This window comes from Macaca mulatta, chromosome 4, assembly GCF_049350105.2.
Source record: "Macaca mulatta isolate MMU2019108-1 chromosome 4, T2T-MMU8v2.0, whole genome shotgun sequence".
Classification (NCBI taxonomy): Eukaryota; Metazoa; Chordata; class Mammalia; order Primates; family Cercopithecidae; genus Macaca; species Macaca mulatta.
In genome coordinates, this window is record NC_133409.1 from 177,906,136 (window position 1) to 177,927,193 (window position 21,058).

Consider the following 21,058-nt stretch of genomic DNA (forward strand, 5'->3'; position numbering starts at 1 on the left):
ACATCTGTGATGTGGAGACAAAGGTGGCAATTATTTTTCCTGGTGGCATTTATATCGTCCTGCTGAATTCAGGGACACATCACAGCTGTGCTGAAAAGAAATGGCAAAGACACACTTCATGGGGGCAACAGGCACAGATGGGTACCCTCTGCCATTCCACTCAGCTGTCTGACTCAGGCCTGATGAGCGTGGTCCTCCAACCTGGTGGCACGTTAGAAGCCTCTGGGGCTTTTTAAAGACCTTACTGCTGTGCCCCATCCCTAGAGTTTCTGTATCTTTGGTACAGGGAGAACCCTGGTATCAGTATTTTTTCAAAGGTTCTCGGCAGTCTAAAGAGAGGCCAGGATAGCTACCCAGTACCAATGAAACTAAAAAGTTATCTATCTGCCAACTCATGTGGCAGGAAGTAACTCAAGGGGCATAGAACTAGATGAACATGGGTCTGACCTCTGGGCTTGGTGAGATGATTCAAACCTTGGTCTCTAATCTAGACAGAAATATAAACAGAAGGCAAGTGAGAAAAGAGCTTGAACTCACAGTCATCCAGACAAGAGTTCAAATCCCAGCTTCACCAATAACTAGCTGTGTAATCTTGGTAAATTTGTGAGAGTTCTTTCAGGCGTGGTTTTCCCAAACGTAAAATGGGACTCAATTATATCTCATCCGGGTTTTGCCAAGATTAAAATGAACAAGATGTAAAAGTAGTGCAACAGGTATTCAAAAGTAAGAGCTGTGTCAACATCTGAGCAATCCACATGAGCTACGGCAATAAAGAGAAGCAACCCGTAGTTCAGCCCTTCACACATAAGAAGCATTCAATAAATCATTTCTCAAACTTTCACAACTTTCACAATCTCCAAATTTTTCTCCAAAAATCTCTCAGGGCTAACATGTGGAGAGAGCATAGCTTGCTTGTTAAACAAAATTGCCAGTAATGCCAAACTCTGAAAAAGAGGGAAGTGATTAACTTGAATGTCAGAGCAAAGGAAAAATGTTCAAGAGCCTCAGCCCCACATCTACAGAAGAATGGAATACTTAATTGAGAGGCACAGAAGGAACACAAATTCCAGAACAAACACATCCCTGTGGCTTTAGAGTCCCACGGTCTTGGGTTCAAACTCCAGCTTCAACACTTCAGTACATCATACACCCTTGCAGCTTCAACGTATTCATCTACTAGACAGGGATTCTGCCATCTTTCTCAGAGTTCTCATCAAAAGTAAAAGTGAAATGTAGAGAAAGTACTCAGCACAAGGTGATGTTTGGCCAATCTGGCTTTATTTCCCTCGTCCCAGCTACATTTTGATCCCTGGTCAAGAAGTTTCTGATTAATAATGCCTCTGAAATATTTCTTCTTCATGAATCAAACAACTGTCAAACATAGTGAGCAAAAATTCACAGACAATCCTATTAAAAGTCACCAGAAAGGTATCTTTGGTAGAGTGGTTTACCTTTTGGAAGCGAGTAATTAGAAAGGTAAGAAGAGGGTAAGACACAAATTGAGATAGAGATGAGTTAATTCCACTGAACACTGACTTCAAGTCCTATGTAACATTTCCAATGTCTGAACTTCAACACTATTGCAAAAAAAAAAAAAAAAATTCATTAAAAAGAGTAAGAATGATAATGTCATAAGTTTATTTCTTGCTCTTTCATGTACAATGGACTGTAATATCCTTCCAAATCTTGAAGTTGTCATCATCTGACCAGGTCTCAAAGGCGCACTCTATGGAGGTACAGATTAATTACTAAGCAGCAAACAAATCACATTAAATTATGAGATTCATATAGGAAATCTGTATCAAATACTGCAACTAAGTGACACAAAAGCTGAGATATGTGATCAATTGACGAACAATTGCCATTGGTTGACAGAAAAGAAACTCAACCGGTTTTCTACTTTAATTATAAACCTGTGAAATCTAGCAACCTACAGATGATGTTATATAATTATTATTATGGTTAGAATGAGACGGATGAGAAGTAGAGGTATATGATTATATAAACATCAAAATGACTTACTTTTTCCAGTAGTCTACAAAAATCCATCCGCATGCACTCTTCTGAAATATCACAACTAATATCACTGTTACACAGGTTTAGCCATTTTTTAAGAGTGAATTGAGTATTTGGCACCGTAACTAACAACTGGTCACACCTTTCAAGCAGCTCTCAGACTACCAGAGAACCAGGAGTGAGAGATATATAGGTTTGCAACTAAAACACAGGAAGTGACTACCCAACGTGGGGAAAGAGAAGAAGCAACGAAGAACAAAGATTTCACAACAAGGGAATCTTCAGTGGTTGACCACTCACACCATTAGACACTGTGCACACCTCTTCCCAATTCTTTGGTGTCTTCATGCTGGCATCCTGAAATGGAGTATAAATTCACCCCCCGTGGCCAAACACTGCAAATCAGCCTCCCTCTATACAAACCATTACTGAACATCTACCAGCACACCAATGATCTTAATGGCAAAGTTCTACTCAGCAAAGACCACATGTGCAAAGGACTAGAGGCAAGAGAGTGTAAAGACCATCAAAGAGCAAGTCGTTCAGGATGAATGAAGTGTAGAGAACACATGGGGTGGTAAAGAATAGGAAAACAAAGGGAGTCTGGGGCTACATATTGAGGAGCTAATAATACTTGTTTTTGCCCTAAAGAAAAAGTAAGGTCAGTATCATCAGAAGAGCAATAATAATGACTTGTGTGTTACAAATATCACCCTGAAACTCACAGGGGATGTGGGGCTGAAGGAAAAGGAACGGCAAAGATACACCACCTTTAATGTCTGCAACCTGTCAGTGAGTGACTGCCATAGTGGGGTAGGATTGAGGAAGGAAACAAAAAAGCAGCAGTCATTACATCACAATATACAAAGCTTTTAACATAAGCCACACTGACGTGAACCTCAAAAACTCAGGAGCCCTCAGACTGTGATAAATAACCAAACCAAAATGGAAGCTGCACGATGACTATTTTTTGACAAAAAGAAACTGCCGATCCAGAGATGAGGAATTACCAGAAAAGAACCAAATCAAAAACTATCCATAGACACTGATAGATGAAAACAAAACTTAAAATATAAGTGGAAAAGAGGAAGAGCACATTCCTCAGAACAGAAATTATCCTAGGAGGCTAAGTGTTTAGACAAATTGCTATCCAAAATCTAAAGATAAAGGTAAAAAATAAACAGGCCAGGCATAGTGGCTCAAGCCTGTGATCCCAGCACTTTGGGAGGCCAAGGTGGAAGGATGACTTGAGCCCTGAAATTACAGACCAGCCTGGGCAACATGGCGAAACCCTGTCTCAGCAAAAAATACAAAAATTAGCCAGGCGCGTTGGTGCATGCCTATAGTTCTAGCTACTCAGGAGGCTGAGGTGGGAGGAAATCTTCAGCCCAGGATATTGAGGCTGCAGTGAGTCACGAGCATGTCACCGTTCTCCAGCCTGGGCAACAGAGTGAGACCCTGTCTCAATAAATAGATGGATGGATGGATAGATGGACGGATGGACGGATGGATAGATAGACAGATAGATAGAGTAGTCTTGGGAGGGGCAAGTCAAACAAGATATACCAGAGATTTTAAAAAAAAAAGAGAGACATCTTAAGACAACAGAAGACAAAAAATATATTGGTACAGCTCAAAAAATAGAGGAGAAAAATGAAACTAATTCAAAATGATTATGATATTAGAAGTAACAAGATGTTAAGTAAGCATAAATAAAAATCCAGTCAAAAGAAGGGAGACGAGCCTGAGAAGCCTCACCAAAAAAGATGACGAAGAATACAAACACAAGCATAACCAGAAGGAAGATGCTGGGTATGTAAGACAACAGATCTAGCTTCACATTACATGCTCCTAAGGAAGAACAAAAAAAAAAAAAAGAAAAGAAAAGAAAAATATTCAAAGACATTATAGAAAAGAGAACTCTCCTAAATTAAAAGAGCAGACCATGCTCTGAGAAAAATTAATATGTCATGATGAACACTAATAGCCTGGTAAAGGTACTGAACTTCAGAGAAAAATAATTCATCACGTGGGCTCTGAAAGACAGCAGAGTCATTCAAAATATGGAAACTGGAACCAGATTCCGTATGATTAGGCAGAAAAAGCTAGTCACCCAGAAACCAGAAAAGTCAGGCTAGCATCAGTTTTAAGGCTGGCTGGTGTTTCCTGGAGTACAAAGGTAACACATATTCTCAAACATCCAATAACTCAAAGACATAATACTGATAAACCTTTCCTTGAAAAAAAGAAAAAAAGTTGGTCAAAATACACATCCAAGAAATGGAAAACTCTTTGAAAAGAACTGGTTGGCGGGCACCGATGCCACTTAAAAGAGTATAGCTAAACAACCACTGGAGTTACTGGGTAACAGCAGAAAGTTCAAGTTAAAAATCAAACAACATAAAAATAAAACAAATCAAAGGGTGGAGCAGGGAGGGAAGGTGGGAGGAAGTGCAAATGCACTCCTTTTATTCATCTTTCAAAGCAACCACAAAGACCAGCTAAAATCAAAACTTTCTGTCAAAAAAAATCATGACCCAAACATCAGTGTTTCATGATTGAAGTTCAGCAATACCTTCAGTTTCATAATGTCTCTCTCTCCTGTTACATTCAAGTAAAATTAAATATGTTTATCAAAATTAAAAACACCACGTGTGGTATGATCCTATCTTTGTAAAAGACTGTCTAGCCATCCATGCTTCCATTCATAGACATAAAAATTCAGAGAGGAGGCCGGGCATGGTGGCTCATGCCTGTAATCCCAGCACTTTGGGAGGCCAAGGCAAGTGGATCACATGAGCCCAGGAATTTGAGGCCAGCCTGGGCAACACAGTAAAACTCTAGCCGTAAAAAATAAAATTAAATAAATAAATAAATAAATAATACAAAAATTAGTTGGCTATGGTGACTCACACCTACAGCCCCAACTACTCAGGAGACTGAGGTGGATGAATCCCTTGAGCCCGGAAGGCAAAGGTCTGCAGTGAGTCAAGATCATGCCATTGAACTACAGCCTCGGCAACAGAGCAAGACCTTGTTTCAAAAAAGAAAAAAAACTCAGAGGGGTGAGGACATGGTTTGGCTGTGTCCCCACCCAAATCTCATCTTGAATTGTAGTTCCCATAATCCCCAAGTGTCATGAGAGGGACCTGGTGGGAGGTAACTGAATCATGAGGACGGTTTCCCTCATGCTATTGTCGTAAGAGTAAGTTCTCACGAGAGCTGATGGTTTTAAAGAGGCTTCCCCCTTTGCTTGGCTCTCATTCTTCTCTATCCTGCTGCCTTGTGAAGAAGGATGTGTTTGCTTCCCTTTCTGCCATGATTGTAAGTTTGCTGAAGCCTCCCCAGGAACTATGAGTCAATTGAATCTCTTTCCTTCATAAATTACTCAGTCTCAGGTATGTCCTTATAGCAGTATGAGAACGAACTAACACAGGTGATTAGAATGATGTTTACCAAATATTAACCACCATTATTTCTAGACCACAAGTCTTGGGGTGGCTTAATTATCTCCCACATCTTTTCCAACGTGTTTGGATTTTTAAATAATGAGTAGGTATCATTTTTCACAAAACCTGTATGTCAGGATGTTAAATGAAGTTTTCAATGAGGTAAAAATAAATAAATGTCACATAACAAAATGTTTAATTTACAAAGGGAATGGGTGAAAATTACTTCTGCTACTCTAGGACTATAGTCAGTCCAAAGAAGATACAAAAAGCAGTCAGAGTGTTGAAAGGAGATGGATTTTAAAAGGATTCCTTCAGAGGAAGCTTGGTGGAGCCCCTGGCCTCAAACCAAGGGAAGGGGAGAAAAGTGTTTGCCTCCTAAGCTCAAGAAGTTTCAACCAACCCCCTGGGGAAAGAGGCTGATGTGTGCTCCATGCAATGGGGCAGACTATGAACATGCACCCAACGGGCACTAGAAACCTGAGGAAGGGCCAAGAGTGAGCACAGAGGACTGCACCGCTGAGGTCACTGCACCAGCCAGCAGTGAGTTGTCTCATGGGCCAGACAAGGCAGTAGAGGAGACAGCCAGTGCTAAGCCACTGTAAGTCTTGCCCAAGAAAGCACCTGGGCAGGTTGGAGAACATTAACAATAACATTTCTTCTGTGGAAGGAACTTCTGAAGAGCCAAGGGCAAAGGGCGATATAGCAAGCCAAGGAAGAATAGCCTAATTCAAGGAAGATGGAGTTGGAAGGATCTACTAGGGGTCTTCTGAAGAATCCAAGAAAAAGCCTTGAGTACCTAAGCCACCCAGCTAACATGACTGTTGTGGTCCTTTACTCTCCTCTCCCAATTCTTCCACCCTGGCAGTGGCCTAAGTGGTAAACAGCCAGCTCAGGGGAAAGGGAGAAAGCAGAGAAAGAGAAAAAAAGCCAGACGTACACCCCAACCCTTTCCCATCACCAAATCCTTTGCAGGGGGAGTGGATAAAGAAAGAAGCTTTCATCCAGAGGCAGGAGAAGAATACCCTGAACGACCACATTTCTTTTTTAGTTGAAAGATCTCAACTGGCTTTATTAGGATTCTAGAACCACACAACACTTCATTTCATTTCATAAAATAAAATAAAATAAGTGTCCCTGAACACAGTTTTAAAGGCGTGCTGGAGAAAAAAAAAAAAAAATGTGTTTGATTTACATTTCATGGCTTGTGCCAGGTCCACATACTGGTTACATATGCAATATCACCAAATAATAAGCAGAAATGTAGATAGCTAGCAAGGTGCACATATACCTACAAGGTTTCTTCTTTACACTATAAATTAGTCTACAAGTAAAAGCTCATCAACAAAGCAGAATAGGGAAATAATTAGAACTGGAAACTATACAGCAGACCAATTAGGATATTACAAAGCAGTGAACACAAAATCTAGGCTAAGTAAGGAGGGAAGTAAAGATATGAGAGGGATATGCCACAGTGAAAAGGTGGGAAGGCCAATGGATTGTAAATCTAGCAGTTTCAAAGAACTGCAGAGTAGTGGGAGCAAAAGGAGTAAAATGAAATCTAAGAACATCAGAGTAAGAGAAATGCTTAAAATTGAGGTTATGGAGGAAGTTCAGTCAATAAACCATGTTTGACTCCAAATCCCAGCCAAGCCACTCACTGTGCATGTTTTCGTCCTTCTACAGGATTGCTGTGAGTATTAAATAAGGTAACACCTGAAGCAGCTACCCAACACCCAACACATAATAAGCACTCAGAGAGTAGTCCCACTAATGCAGATGGGAGCTGAGGAAAGCATGAACCAGGAACATCAGAGGGACAAGGAACAAAGGCAACTGAGCTACCAGAATAGAACCACGCACATTTTAAAATTCATATTACCTAGCTTCAAATACAAGAATCCTGCATCATGAAAGAAATCCAATTTTCAGGGGAAAGAAGTAAGAAAATCAAGAGACATTAGTAAACAATGAATCTACAGCAAGATAAGGGTATTCCAGTGAATAATTAATCATTCAATTAGCAAATACTTGTCGAATTCTATGCAAATAGTTATTGAATCCTACGCAAGGTGCAATCTCAGAATTTATCTCAGCATCTATCTGCTAATAATATATTGTTCAGCACATAAACAAAATCAGAGCTGGATTAGAAGCAAAATAGAGAGTTTTATTGATTGCTCAGTCAAAAAGGGGTGGGAGCCAAGAATGACATGACCCAGGAGCTGCCAACAGAATGACGAGAGGACATGCTTCTGCCACATGAGGGTAGATGAGAATATGCCATGTAGCCACAGAAGAGACAGAAGCCATATGGTCAAAATGGGAGAAACATCCTGACCTGATTATGACCACACCAGGGATTCCCAGGCTATTCTAGCCTGAGGGTAAGTTTTAACTTTGAAAAAGTATCCAACCCCCAACAAATCAGATACATACTTTCAACATCCATTGTGTAATTCAAAATTACTTGAAAGCATTAATGAATCACAGTAGCTTTTAATCACTGTGTATTTTTACAATCACTACACTGCCTGCATATGTTTGAAAGTGGGGAGGACACACATATGTTTAAAATTTTAAAACTCTTGTTAAATCAACAGATGATGTTGGGAACACTCAGGGATTCGTAAGCTTTTGTTTCTGTGACTCCCACAGTTGCCTAGCACACAGGTTAGAGACCAAAGTTGTCACTAATTAAGCTGACAGAACCACAAATCTTCTAAAATTCATATTCCCCAGCCTAGAATTGCAAAACCTGCAATATAGTAAGGAAAAAAAAAAAGCTGATATTGAAGTTGAAAAAATGCTTGCAAGGGATTCAAACTAAATACAAAATCAAAGCTCATGTTTCCTCGAATGACCAGGTAGCAAATATTCATTGACTGTTTAGTGTATGCTTACTAATGATCACTTTCTATAATCATACTTAAAAATCTACACACCCATCGTACTTCTTCAAGCATAGAGCCAAAGAGAATAACCCAATTATTGGACAACTAGGGCTTGAAAACAAACATTTAGTGGTAAAAATGCTTACCCAGTGTAGACGGATGCTAATTACAGACAGTAAAGAATTAAACATAAATAATTTTTTAGTTGTTCAAGGCTGCTTTTAATTTGTACCACCAAATCAAATATGGCATGCCATAGTCTGGCAAATGCACACATTTTGGAATCAAACAGTCCTCAGTTCAAGTATCAAATCTGTCATGTGAACTGGGGCCACTTATTTAAATTCTCTAAGCTTTGGTGGTGGTGGAAGAGCAAGAGGGGTGTTTCTGTTTTTGTTATTGATAAAATATGAGTAACAATGTCTACTTTGTTAAATTAGTATAAGAATCAACCAAGTAAGAATGTATGTCAAATGTCTTTTGCAATGCTGGGCAATCAATCAAAAACTGTTTGAGAGGCTGGGCGCGGTGGCTCACGCCTGTAATCCCAGCACTTTGGGAGGCTGAGACGGGCGGATCACGAGCTCAGGAGATCAAGACCATCCTGGCTAACACCGTGAAACCCCGTGTCTACTAAAAATACAAAAAATTAGCCTGTCGTTGTGGCGGCGCCTGTAGTCCCAGCTACTCGGGAGGCTGAAGCAGGAGAATGGCGTGAACCCAGGAGGCGGAGCTTGCAGTGAGCTGAGATCGTGCCACTGCACTCCAGCCTGGGCAACAGAGCAAGACTCCGTCTTGAAAAAAAAAAAAAAAAAACTGTTTGAGAAAGAAGAGAATTCAATATTGTCTGTGACTCTCAGGAAAATCTCCTACATGAGGCTCAAGACCACCTCACACTGACATGTTATCATTTTTCTGTTTAATAGAAGACAGACTGAGTTAACAGACAATCACTATCTTAACCAAGGAAAGGCAGGGATAGAGGCCCGTTCCAAAGCACAGATGGCAGAGCTGCAGCATGGGGAAAAGACTGCAAATCCTTTGCTAAAAGTTCCTGTACTGAAATGCCCAACTACTTTTTTATGTTCCTGTTGATATTCAGAAGCTTTCTTTCATAAGCCCAAATAATACAAAACAAGATCATGATTAAATAATCATGTACCCCCAAATTCTGTATTAAGCGAACATTTCCCTTCCTCCTGCACCTTAGTACAGCCAGCTAATCACGCACAAAGAGATTCATCCCTGAAGCAGAGAACACCCCACAGCCCCAGTCTCCTACTGCCCAGGGAGCCACATCAGTTTGGGGACCCAGAGTGATCCCCACAATTGAAGAATCACACCTCTGGGCAGAAGGTGTTGAGGATGCAGCCACTCTGTAAAGAATAAAGGGAAAGTAAAGCTCTTTGATGAGCCTCCAATTCTTAGTTCCTGCAATTCACAAGGGTATGCAGATTAACATAGTCATCACAGATTATTGTTATCAAATACAGTGACCATATGTCCCAGTATCCCCAAGACAGTTCATGTTTATGCTTGTCATGCCAGCAGAATTATTTAACAGCACCCACTTTCACTGATCGCAAGTGTCCTGATGTAGGAAATAAAGTATGTGATTGTCCAAATGCTAAGTAATTTACCGATAATGATGCGAAAAAACCTACGACACAGCTGCAAAATGAGACCAAATCGACAAAATCTTAGTCAAGTTTTCTCTCATTTCAGAAATGCACAATAAATCTTCCTCAACACAGTAAAACTAATACCACAATCTAGAATTACAGCATGCTGAAACTAAAAAATTTATTTTAAAGTATCTCCATTCTAAGTCAATAACTTGTGTCAATAATTCATACAACCCCCCCACTGAGCCTTTTTTGGAAAGAAAATAGGGTTTCCAAATGCAATTTTAAATGATTGTGACTAGTAACAGAGCTAAAATGATAGTCATTTCTGTGCTTCTAGCGCTATCCAAAAGCATAAAATAAAAACGTTCACTACTAGGGGCTCTTAACTTCAATTTATAAAAACAGTGCCAGCAAAGCTTAAGATAATGTAAAATCCTGGGAGAATAAATCGTAACGCAAGAGATAAAGTATGCAAAATATGAATCACTCTTCTGAAGGAACTGACAGGATGTTTACCCAGTTACTATGCTAAGTGACTATGCTACTCCCATTATATTTTCTATTGAGGTAAACAAAATTAAACTCTAAACGCCTAAAATCTAAACCTAAATCCTGACCAGCAGGGAGCAATATGATCCAAACAAATGCAGCAGATTCTATGCTGCGGCCAAACATTCCAAGTTACCTAATATTCCTGGTGGTGACTGGGAAGGAGGATGAAAGATGCAGAAATCTAAAAAAGTCAGGCTTCTATTCCTTCATTTCCTCATTTAACAAAGGTTTACTGCGCACTTAGTAGGCACTATGTCTCTAGTGATGAACAAAACAGACATGGTCCCAGCCCTCATGGAATTCACATTCTGGTGGGAGAACTCAACATTAAACCAAGAACCTTCTATCATGTAGATATACTTTGTACAATTTTAAATTATAAAAAGTTAAGGTAAAGAATAAGATGTCATAAGAAATAATAATAAAATCAGAAGGGTGTAATTTAAACTGAGGTTGGGAACATTCCCTGAAGAAGTAACATTTAAGCTGAGTAGTCATGACTGGAGTGAAGAGTATAAGAAAATATTGATTACTCAAGAGAATGACCCTCATATACAAATGTCCTTCAGTGCAAAAAAGCTTGGCCTTATATACACGTAACAAACACATTCTGTTGAAGAAAAAAAAAAAAGAAAATATCCCAGTGCTTCAAAAGTAGCAAAAACAAATAACCTTAAATTGACGAATATAATAAATTCCAAATAAAGACTTTTGGCAAGGCTGAAGCGGGGAAGCTCTATTTTTGGCACTATATTGAAATATGTTGGGTCAGGCTCACACCTGTAATCCCAACACTTTGGGAAGCTGAGGCAGGAGGAATGCTTAAAGCCAGAAGTTCAAAACTAGCCTGGGCAACAGAGCAAAACTCCATTTCTACCAAAAACAAATTTATTTTAATTAGCTGGGTGAGGTGGCATGTACCTGTAGTCCCAGCTACTTGGGAGGCTGAGGCAGGAGGATTGCTTGAGCCCAGGAGTTGGAGGCTGCAGTGAGCCATGATGGTGCCACTGCACTCCAGCTTGGGTAACAGAGCAAGACCTTGTCTCAAAAAAAAAAAAAAAAAAAAAAGGACCTGGTGAACTGCATGAAACAGAAAGACCAAATAATCATGGCTGAAAACAGGAAAACAGAAAGACATTAGTTGTTTAAAAAAAATATGAAGTCTAGAGACATCCAGTTCCAGGGTTCATTCCATGGCTCAGAAAAGCCAATGTTTAGGCTGGAATCTCATATTCTCTTAGTCTTTCCCTCACGCATGTCTGCTAAGCTTCAAGCTTTAGTATTACTTGCATTCCAAGCAGGGGAGAAGATGACATAAGTAAGCCCTCTTGTGTGAATACTTATCTTTCAATAGAAAAAATCTTTCCTAGAAACCTTCCAGACAACTTCCTGTTGTCTCATTAACCAGATCTGTGTCTTGTGGCTATGCCTGGCTATGACAAACAAGTATCTGGTAAAGAAGGAATGGAATCACCATGAAGCCTAAGACCACATTACAATTCATTTCCAGGAACTAGGCACACGGCCACCCAAACAAAATCAGGGTTCTAATGGCCGGGCAGAAGTACGGTTGATATGGTTGATGGGCAGCCAAAAAATACTATCTGCCAAAGTCACTCAATAATTTTTACAGATAAGTTACGGTAGTTCCTCTTTGTCTGCGGAGGTTCCAAGACCTGCAGTTGATGCCTGAAACCATGGAGCATACGAAACCCTAAGTACTGTTTACTATGATTTTTCCTGTACGTGAATATCTCTGATAAAGTTTAATTTATAAATTAGGTACAGTAAGAAATTTAACAACAATAACTAATAATAAAATAGAGAACCAGATATAAATCCACACATTTACAGTCAATTTATTTTCCACAAAGGTCTTAAGAACATACAAGGGGAAAAAAAAACACTCTTCAATAAATGATGCTAAGTTCCTATCTCTCACCATATACAAAAATCAAATAAAAGTAGATTAAAGATTTAAATCTAAGACCTAAAACTATGAAACCACTACAAGAATACATTGGGGAAACAACCCAGGATACTGGTCTGGGCAAAGATTTTTTGTGAAGACCTCAAAAGCACAGGCCATCAAAGCAAAACCAGAACAGTTAGATTACATAAAGCAAAAATGCTTCTGTAAGCAAAGGAAACAATCAACAAAGTGAAAACACAACCCAGAATCTCCCACAGTATAGGAGAAAGTATTTGCAAACCATCCACCTGGCAAGCGATTAATAACCGGAATATATAATGAGCACAAACAACTCAATAAAAAAAAAACACACACACACAATCTGATTAAACATTGGGCAAAAGATCTGAATAGACATTTCTCAAATGAAGACATACAAACGGCCAGTAGATATATGAAAAATGCTCAACATCACTAATTATCAGAGAAATGCAAATCAAAACCACAATGAGATATCATCTAACCCCAGTTAAAGTGGTTTTTACAAAAAGGGAATAAAAGATGCTGGCATGGGTGTGGAGAAAGGGGAACCCTTGTAAACTGTTGGTGGAAATGTAAGTTGGTATAGCCAACATGGAAAACTGTGTGGAGGTTCCTCAAAAAACCAGAAATAGAACTACCATATGTCCAGCAATTCCACTGCTGGGAATATATCCAAAAGAAAGGAAATCAGTATTATCAAAAAGATATGTGCATTATAAACAGCACACCCGTGTTTACTGCAGCACTATTCACAAAAGCCAAAATATGGAATCAACGTTAAGGGGACATCAACAGATGAAAGGACAAAGAAAATGTGGCATAAATACACAATACAGTATTATCCAGCTGTAGAAAAGAATGAAATTCTGTCATTTGCAGCAACATGGACGGAACTGGAGGTCATTAAATTAAGTGGAACAAGCCAAGCACAGAAAGACAAATATCATATGTTCTTACTTATACGTTGGAGCTAAAAAAGTGAATCTTATGGAAATAGAGAAGAGACTGGGGGTTACCAGAGGCCAGGAAGGGTACAGGGCAGGAGGGATGCAGAGAGGTTGGCTAATAAGTAAAAACATAGCTTCATAGAAGAGATAAGCCTTAGTGTCTGATAGATCACTGGGTGACTACAGTTTCTGATAATCTACTGCATATTTCAAAATAGCTAGAAGAAAACAATTTGAATGTTTCTAGCATAAAGATAAATATTGAAGGTGATAGATATCACAATTACACTAATTTGATCTTTACAAATTATGTGAATGTATTATCACATGTATCCTAGAAACATGTACATCTATTATGTATCAATAAAAATAAATAAATAAAAGAATTTGAGACAAGAAAAATACAAACCATTAAAATCATAGTTTTCTGCCTGTTCTGTGATTGCATTGTCTCCTTGATTTGATAATGCAACTGTTCGTGATATCATTTCTGCATAAGATCATGGTTATTATTATTTTTTGGAAAGAAAAAAATAAAAACCATCATTAATTCAACAAGAAAAACTAATAATAAAGTAGAACAATTATAACAATATATCTACTGTAATAAAAGTTATGAAAAAGAGAAAGAAGATGGTCTCTTTCTCTCTCTGAAAGTATCTCATCCCACTGCACTCACCCTGTTTCTTCTTGTGATCTGTCCATAACTAAAATCGTGATCTTGTGGTAACTGAGAAGGCAACAAAGCGACCAACGGGCGGGTAGCGTGTATACAGCATGGAGACACTGGACAAAGGGAGGATCCATGCCCTGTGCAGGTTTCAACACAAAACTCAGAATGCACTCATTTAAAGCATGCACTGTTTATTTCCGGAATTATCCATTATATATTTTCAGAAGATAGTTGACTCTGGGTAACTAAGAAAGCAAAACCATGGGTAAGGGTGGGGAGGGGGGCCTTACTGTATTTGGAGCTTATGTGATTGACTGAGTCATCACACTATTAATATTTATTGATCATTTACTATGTGCAAAGCTAGATGTAAAATGTTGAAGAAACAATAATAATCAAAAACAGACTTGGGAGGCCAAGGTGGGCAGATCACAAGGTCAGGAGTTCGAGACCAGTCTGGCCAATATACTGAAACCCCATCTGTACTAAAAATACAAACATTAGCTGAGCGTGGTGGCAGGCGACTGTAGTCCCAGCTACTCAGGAGGCTGAGGCAGAAGAATCGTTGGAACCCCGGAGGCGGAGGTTGCAGTGAGCTGAGATCGTGCCACTGCACTCCAGCCTGGGTGACACAGTAAGACTCCTTCTCAAAAAAAAAAAAAAAAAGACATAGTTCTTATACACAGCCTAATATCACAAAAAAATATTAATCAAATAAAGAAACATATAACTCTGGCAAGATTGCTCTAGTGAACTTTGTTACCTTTTACAAAAATTAATTCCCCTTTCTCTCTAGGAGCTAGGCAAGTTGTTCAAGACCAAAAGAATCCTATCTTCTCCCTGGCCACAGTTATTGGTTCAGAAATGGATGAGTACATGACACAAGGAGGGCCAGTGACATGAACGGAGAGGACTGCTGGGCACTCTTGGTCCAAAAGCTCTCTCACTCCTCTAAGATTCTGGAAACAAGCACCCTCAAACTGTTGATGGCTTCCCATAATCAAGAGAGGACTCTAGCCAGACGATAAAATTGACAGTAGAGAAGACAAAGTGGAGAAAAGCACAAAATTCAATCTTTGGCAACATCACTCAAACCAATCAACCCTAAAGCCCATCTGGTTTCTGAACTCTCAAGACACAGGATACAATAAAGTCACTATGCTTGTTTAAATCAATTTGACTTCAGTTTTCTGTTACTTGCAACAGCAGTCACTCTAAGCTGAAGAGCAATTCACAATTCTAAAGGAGCTTAACAGACGAAGGTTTACTCAAGTTAGAGAAGGTAGCTCTTGAGTAAGCATTTCTTAAACTGAGATCAGAAGAATAATTAGGAAGGGAAGGAAGGGCACTCCAGGCAGCTGGACCAGCATCTGCAAAGGCCCCCAGGGTAGCGGGGAAAGAGGTGAGTACTAAAGAATGAAAAGCAGCAAGTGAAAAAGAAAAAGCAGCAAGTGACATGGGATGGAGAAGTGGGTAAGTGCTATACTCATCAGGGTCTCACAGGCTGTGCTAAGGAATTAGACTTCATCCAAAAAGTGCTGCAGGTTTTTGCAGAGAAGGTGGCATAAAAATTACTGTCTATAGTGTGGTGACATTAATTCACATATACCTAAGGAACATACCTGACCACCAGTACTATAATGAACATTTAATTTTCAAATAGCTTTCAAGACAACAGAAAAATTTCAGGAAACACTGTAACTTGACACACGTGGAATCTCCTCTACCAAGTTAACAGAAGGGCATCCAGACAGCTTGGCAGTTCTAGTGAACCACACTTATGTCCTGACATGTGTTAATCCAGGAGAGTTTACTTGGAAATTATTTGAAGACATGGGCTCTACAAATGAAAGCTGACAGTAATTATCAACCAGCCCAGCTCTCACGGTGCGCTGAAGCCAAGGGTGTCAGTGGGATTCCTAACGGGGCTCACTGTCAGGAATGCCCAGGCACATGTGCTTGTCTCAAAGTGCTCCAAGACTGGAAATAAATAACAATGTGCTTATCTCAAAACGTCAAGAAACAGCTGCCTGCTAAGCTTTTTTTATTTAATGACTGCTTCATTTTACTTTCCCCTGCACTGCAGAATTCCAGGAATTACTAAAAAAATATAATTCTCCCAAAAAACTCATCTTCATTAACTGAAGCTAACTGTTTTACTCTCTGCCAATATTACTGCAATCCATTTCACAGAAGACAGGCTTTTATTACTCTCAAATATTGTTAGTTAACTCAAACTCACAATTACACATACAGATTACAGGTCTGCCAGGCTGAAGTGTTTCAATTGTGCTCAGAAAATAAATGTTTACATTGAAAAGTTACAAAATATTAAATCATGTAATTCACTGTAATAGCAAAGAAATCATTAATTCTCTGTATATCTATTGTTTATAACAGTCTACAGTATACTATCGATGGTATGTATCATCCTCTGAGAGATAGTTAACATCACAGATCACAGTACTGCATATCTTAAGACATTGACCTAGTATTTTTCCAGTGATTAGCAAAATGTTGGCTGTTTTTTGTAAACCGACTCAACACTGCAAATCCTAAATGTTTTCTGTAAACAACCTACTGACCTGAACAAACAAGAGATGGTGGCTAATACTCTCATTCAAAGAAGTCAATCAGAACTTGAAATATGTCACTAGAAAAATTACTAAAATAAGATATTGCTAAACAGCATGAAAAGGACTCTCCTTTATTCTTTTTGATTATTTTTTTTTATTATACTTTAAGTTCTAGGGTACATGTGCACAACGTGCAGGTTTTTACATATGTACACATGTGCCATGTTGGTGTGCTGCACCCATTAACACGTCTTTTACATTAGGTATATCTCCTAATGCTATCCCTCCCCCCTCCCCCGCCATGACAGGCCCTGGTGTGTGATGTTCCCCATCCTGTGTCCAAGTGTTCTCATTTTTCAATTCCCACCTATGAGTGAGAACATGCAGTGTTTGGTTTTCTGTCCATGATAGTTTGCTCAGAATGATGGTTTGCAGCTTCATCCATGTCCCTACAAAGGACATGAACTCATCCCTTTTTATGGCTGCATAGTATTCCATGGTGTATATGTGCCACATTTTCTTAATCCAGTCTATCATTGATGGACATTTGGGCTGGTTCCAAGTCTTTGTTATTGTGAATAGTGCCGCAATAAACATACGTGCACATCTGTCTTTATAGCAGCATGATTTATAATCCTTTGGGTATATACCCAGTAACGGGATGGCTGGGTCAAATGCTATTTCTAGCTCTCATACCTAGGAATCCAACTTACAAGGGATGTGAAGGACCCCTTCAAGGAGAACTACAAACTACTGCTCAACGAAATAAAAGAGGACACAAACAAATGGAAGAACATTCCATGCTCATGGATAGGAAGAATCAATATCGTGAAAACAGCCACACTGCCCAAGGTAATTTATAGATTCAATGCCATCCCCATCAAGCTACCAACGACGCTCTTCACAGAATTGGAAAAAAACTACTTTAAAGTTCATATGGAACCAAAAAAGAGCCCACATTGCCAAGACAATCCTAAGCCAAAAGAACAATGCTGGTGGCATCACACTACCTGACTTCAAACTATACTACAAAGCTACAGTAACGAAAACAGCATGGTACTGGTACCAAAATAGAGATACAGACCAATGGTACAGAACAGAGCCCTCAGAAATAATACCACACATCTACAACCATCTGCTCTTTGACAAACCTGACAAAAACAAGAAATGGGGACAGGATTCCCTATTTAATAAATGGTGTGGGGAAAACTGGCTAGCCATATGTAGAAAGCTGAAACTGGATCCCTTCCTTACACCTTATACAAAAATTAATTCAAGATGGATTAAAGACTTCTAAATGTTAGACCTAAAACCATAAAAACCCTAGAAGAAAACCTAGGCAATACCATTCAGGACATAGGCATGGGCAAGGACTTCATGTCTAAAACACCAAAAGCAATGGCAACATAAGCCAAAATTTACAAATGAGATCTAACTAAACTAAAAAGCTTCTGCACAGCAAAAGAAACTACCATCAGAGTGAACAGGCAACCTACAGAATGGGAGAAAATTTTTGCAATCTACCCATCTGACAAAGGGCTAATATCCAAAATCTACAAAGAACTTAAACAAATTTACAAGAAAAAATCAACCCCGTTAAAAAGTGGGCAAAGGATATGAACAGATACTCTCAAAAGAAGACATTTATGCAGCCAATAGACACATGAAAAAATGTTCATCATCACTGGCCATCAGAGAAATGCAAATCAAAACCACAATGAGATACCATCTCACACCAGTTAGAATGGCGATCATTAAAAAGTAAAGAAACAACAGGTGGTGGAGAGGACATGGAGAAACAGGAACACTTTTATACTGTTGGTGGGAGTGTAAACTAGTTCAACCATTGTGGAAGACAGCATGGCGATTTTTTTTTTTTTTTTTTGAGACGGAGTCTCACTCTGTCTCCCAGGCTGGAGTGCAGTGGCGCAAACTGGGCTCACTGAAAGCTCCGCCTCCCAGGTTCACACCATTCTCCTGCCTCAGCCTCTGGAGTAGCTGGGACTAAAGGCGCCCGCCACGACACCTGGCTAATTTTTTTTGTATTTTTTCAGTAGAGACGGGGTTTCACTGTGTTAGCCAAGATGGTCTCGATCTCCTGACCTCATGATCCACCCGCCTCGGCCTCCCAAAGTGCTGGGATTACAGGCGTGAGCCACTGCACCCAGCCTGTACTCTTCTTTTCATGGCAAAGCTCCTAGAAGAGAGAAAACAAATTCTAAATAAATAATAGCTATCATTACAATAAGCTGTAGCTAGTTTGATTAACGAATCATTCTAAAATATCCAGACAATATGAAAGCATTATTCCTAAAATACTGGTCCCTCATAAGCATCAAGAAAGAAATAATGAAAGTTATCTATAACTGATTACAACAAATCACACTGTCAAAGAATTCTCATGTTGGTCAGGGTTTGTCGTATGAAAAGACGGTTTCTTTCCTTTACAATGAAAGGAAGTAATGTGGGTTTTTTTAAAATAAAAAAGAAAACCTCTAGAAATAACTGACATTTGATATACTTTACACAAAATAAATTGTCAATTTTATTGTTACTGCCCACAAATATGGGAACCCTTCGCCTCCAATCAATGAAGCTAGAGTGTCTAGTTGCAACATATCATAGCTTTCAAGATTTCTCAAAACAGAGAACAGATTTTCATAAGTATATCTGAAAAGAGCTTCTACAGAAATGCGAGTCTCAGAAAATCCCCCAAGAGGAAATGTCTCACATACACACATAAATAGACAACCTAAAAAAGCACTAAGTCTTTTCAAAGAAATGTTAATAGAATAAAATGTAAATTTATCTTAAATAACTAAAAAGCTAGTATAAAATCAACACTTGAGATTCCCAGAATATTTATAATATTTCCAATACAAACCGGTTAGCTTTACAAATAAGTGAGAATCCAACTAAATTAAAATTCAAATATGACTAAAATGTACCCATGTTATCCAAGAAAAATCAAAAAACTTCAAATTCCTGAAGCCGGTGCTTTATCCGTGAAGCAGTGTTGCATCATAGCTAGACAGATCACATCTCAGGGCAAGGCCCACCCTAGCTACTTTCCAGTTGTCTGGCCCTGGCTAAATAAACTCTCAGCTTCAGCTTCAGCTTCAGCTTCATTTTTTTTTTCTTTATTTTATTTTATTTTATTTTATTGAGATGGGGTCTCGCTATGTTTCCCAGGCTGGCCTCAAACTCCCAACCTCAAGTGATCCTCCCGCCTTGGCCTTCCACAGTGCTGGGATTACAGATGTGAGCCAACACACCTGGGCAGCTTCACTTATCTTAAATGGAGATCACAGCTCTTCCATCAGGTCATGGAAAGATTAACTCAAGTCCTATCAGGATTCAGCTCATCTCGTGCGTAAAACATAGGAAAGCCGATGTATTAACTTTCCACGGGATCTCCCTGTTCTCACCCTCATGCACTCTACAGCTCTGGCCAAAGCCTTCTGCAGGTTATGATTGTTTTTTCTTAGATCTCAACCAGGGTTTCTCCTTCATCCTTTCAAGGTAAAGGGCTACAGTAGCCATCTTACAACCACACTCACACATTTAAATCCTTCCATTCCTTTCAAGGCCCAGGAAAAACTTAAATCCTCTCAAGCCCAACACAAACACTACCTCCTCCATGAAGCCCCCTAATTCCTTCAGGTCAATGTTTCTCAGCCCTGGCTATTCCCAGTCATGGAGGGAATTTTTTAAAAAATTAAACAAAATTCTCTGAAGCCTGGGCCTTAGCCATGCTGTTGGTCTGAGGTGTGGCCCAAGCATCAGGGAAGGAAGTGACCTCTCCTTGCACGGAGACCCCACAACACTTCACCAGCCCTTTCCTCGCAGCACTTTGTACAGGATGGTGGAAAACTTACTGTAGTTTTTACCATTAAAAGTAACGGTCAAAACCGCAGCTACTCTGGCACCAACCTAATACTTAATTTTAATCATATACAAATGCATTTAAACTATAAAGTTCTGGAAAACAGGATCAGTGTTTGATTTATATATCACCCTCAAGTTACCACAAGTACAATAACTTGAATTGCTAGGCTGCCAGCTATCTCCTGAATGCACAGGTAAATAAATAACATTTCAGTGCCCCTGGAATATAGGATTCAAATTCATGATTTGAAACAAAAGGTTATCAGTACCCAAATAAATAAATAATCTCCATTTCAACAGCTCAGCTGTTAAATTCTACTTATATGACTCAGCCAATGCATAAGGGAAAAAATAATTTATTCCAGAAAGAGACACAACATCGCTAAAATAAAGCTAGTACAGGGCTAAACACTTCAGTGCTCCCTCCCTTCCCACCTCCTACCATTCTAAAACACTTACAGTTCTCTAAATAGATCAAACA

At 39.2% G+C, this 21,058-nt stretch overlaps 1 protein-coding gene across 5 annotated transcripts in view; it reads right to left on the reverse strand.

Annotated features, from left to right (window-relative positions):
* Positions 1-21,058, reverse strand: part of FARS2 (phenylalanyl-tRNA synthetase 2, mitochondrial) — a 517,158-nt gene that overhangs the window by 491,808 nt on the left and 4,292 nt on the right. The window contains exon 2 of one of the 5 annotated variants that reach the window (XM_078000977.1): positions 18,793-18,886. The exons of the other annotated variants lie outside the window; for them this stretch is intronic. The gene's annotated coding sequence lies outside the window, so the exon portion shown is untranslated. The remainder of the gene's footprint in view (positions 1-18,792; positions 18,887-21,058) is intronic. 5 annotated transcript variants of the gene reach the window in all.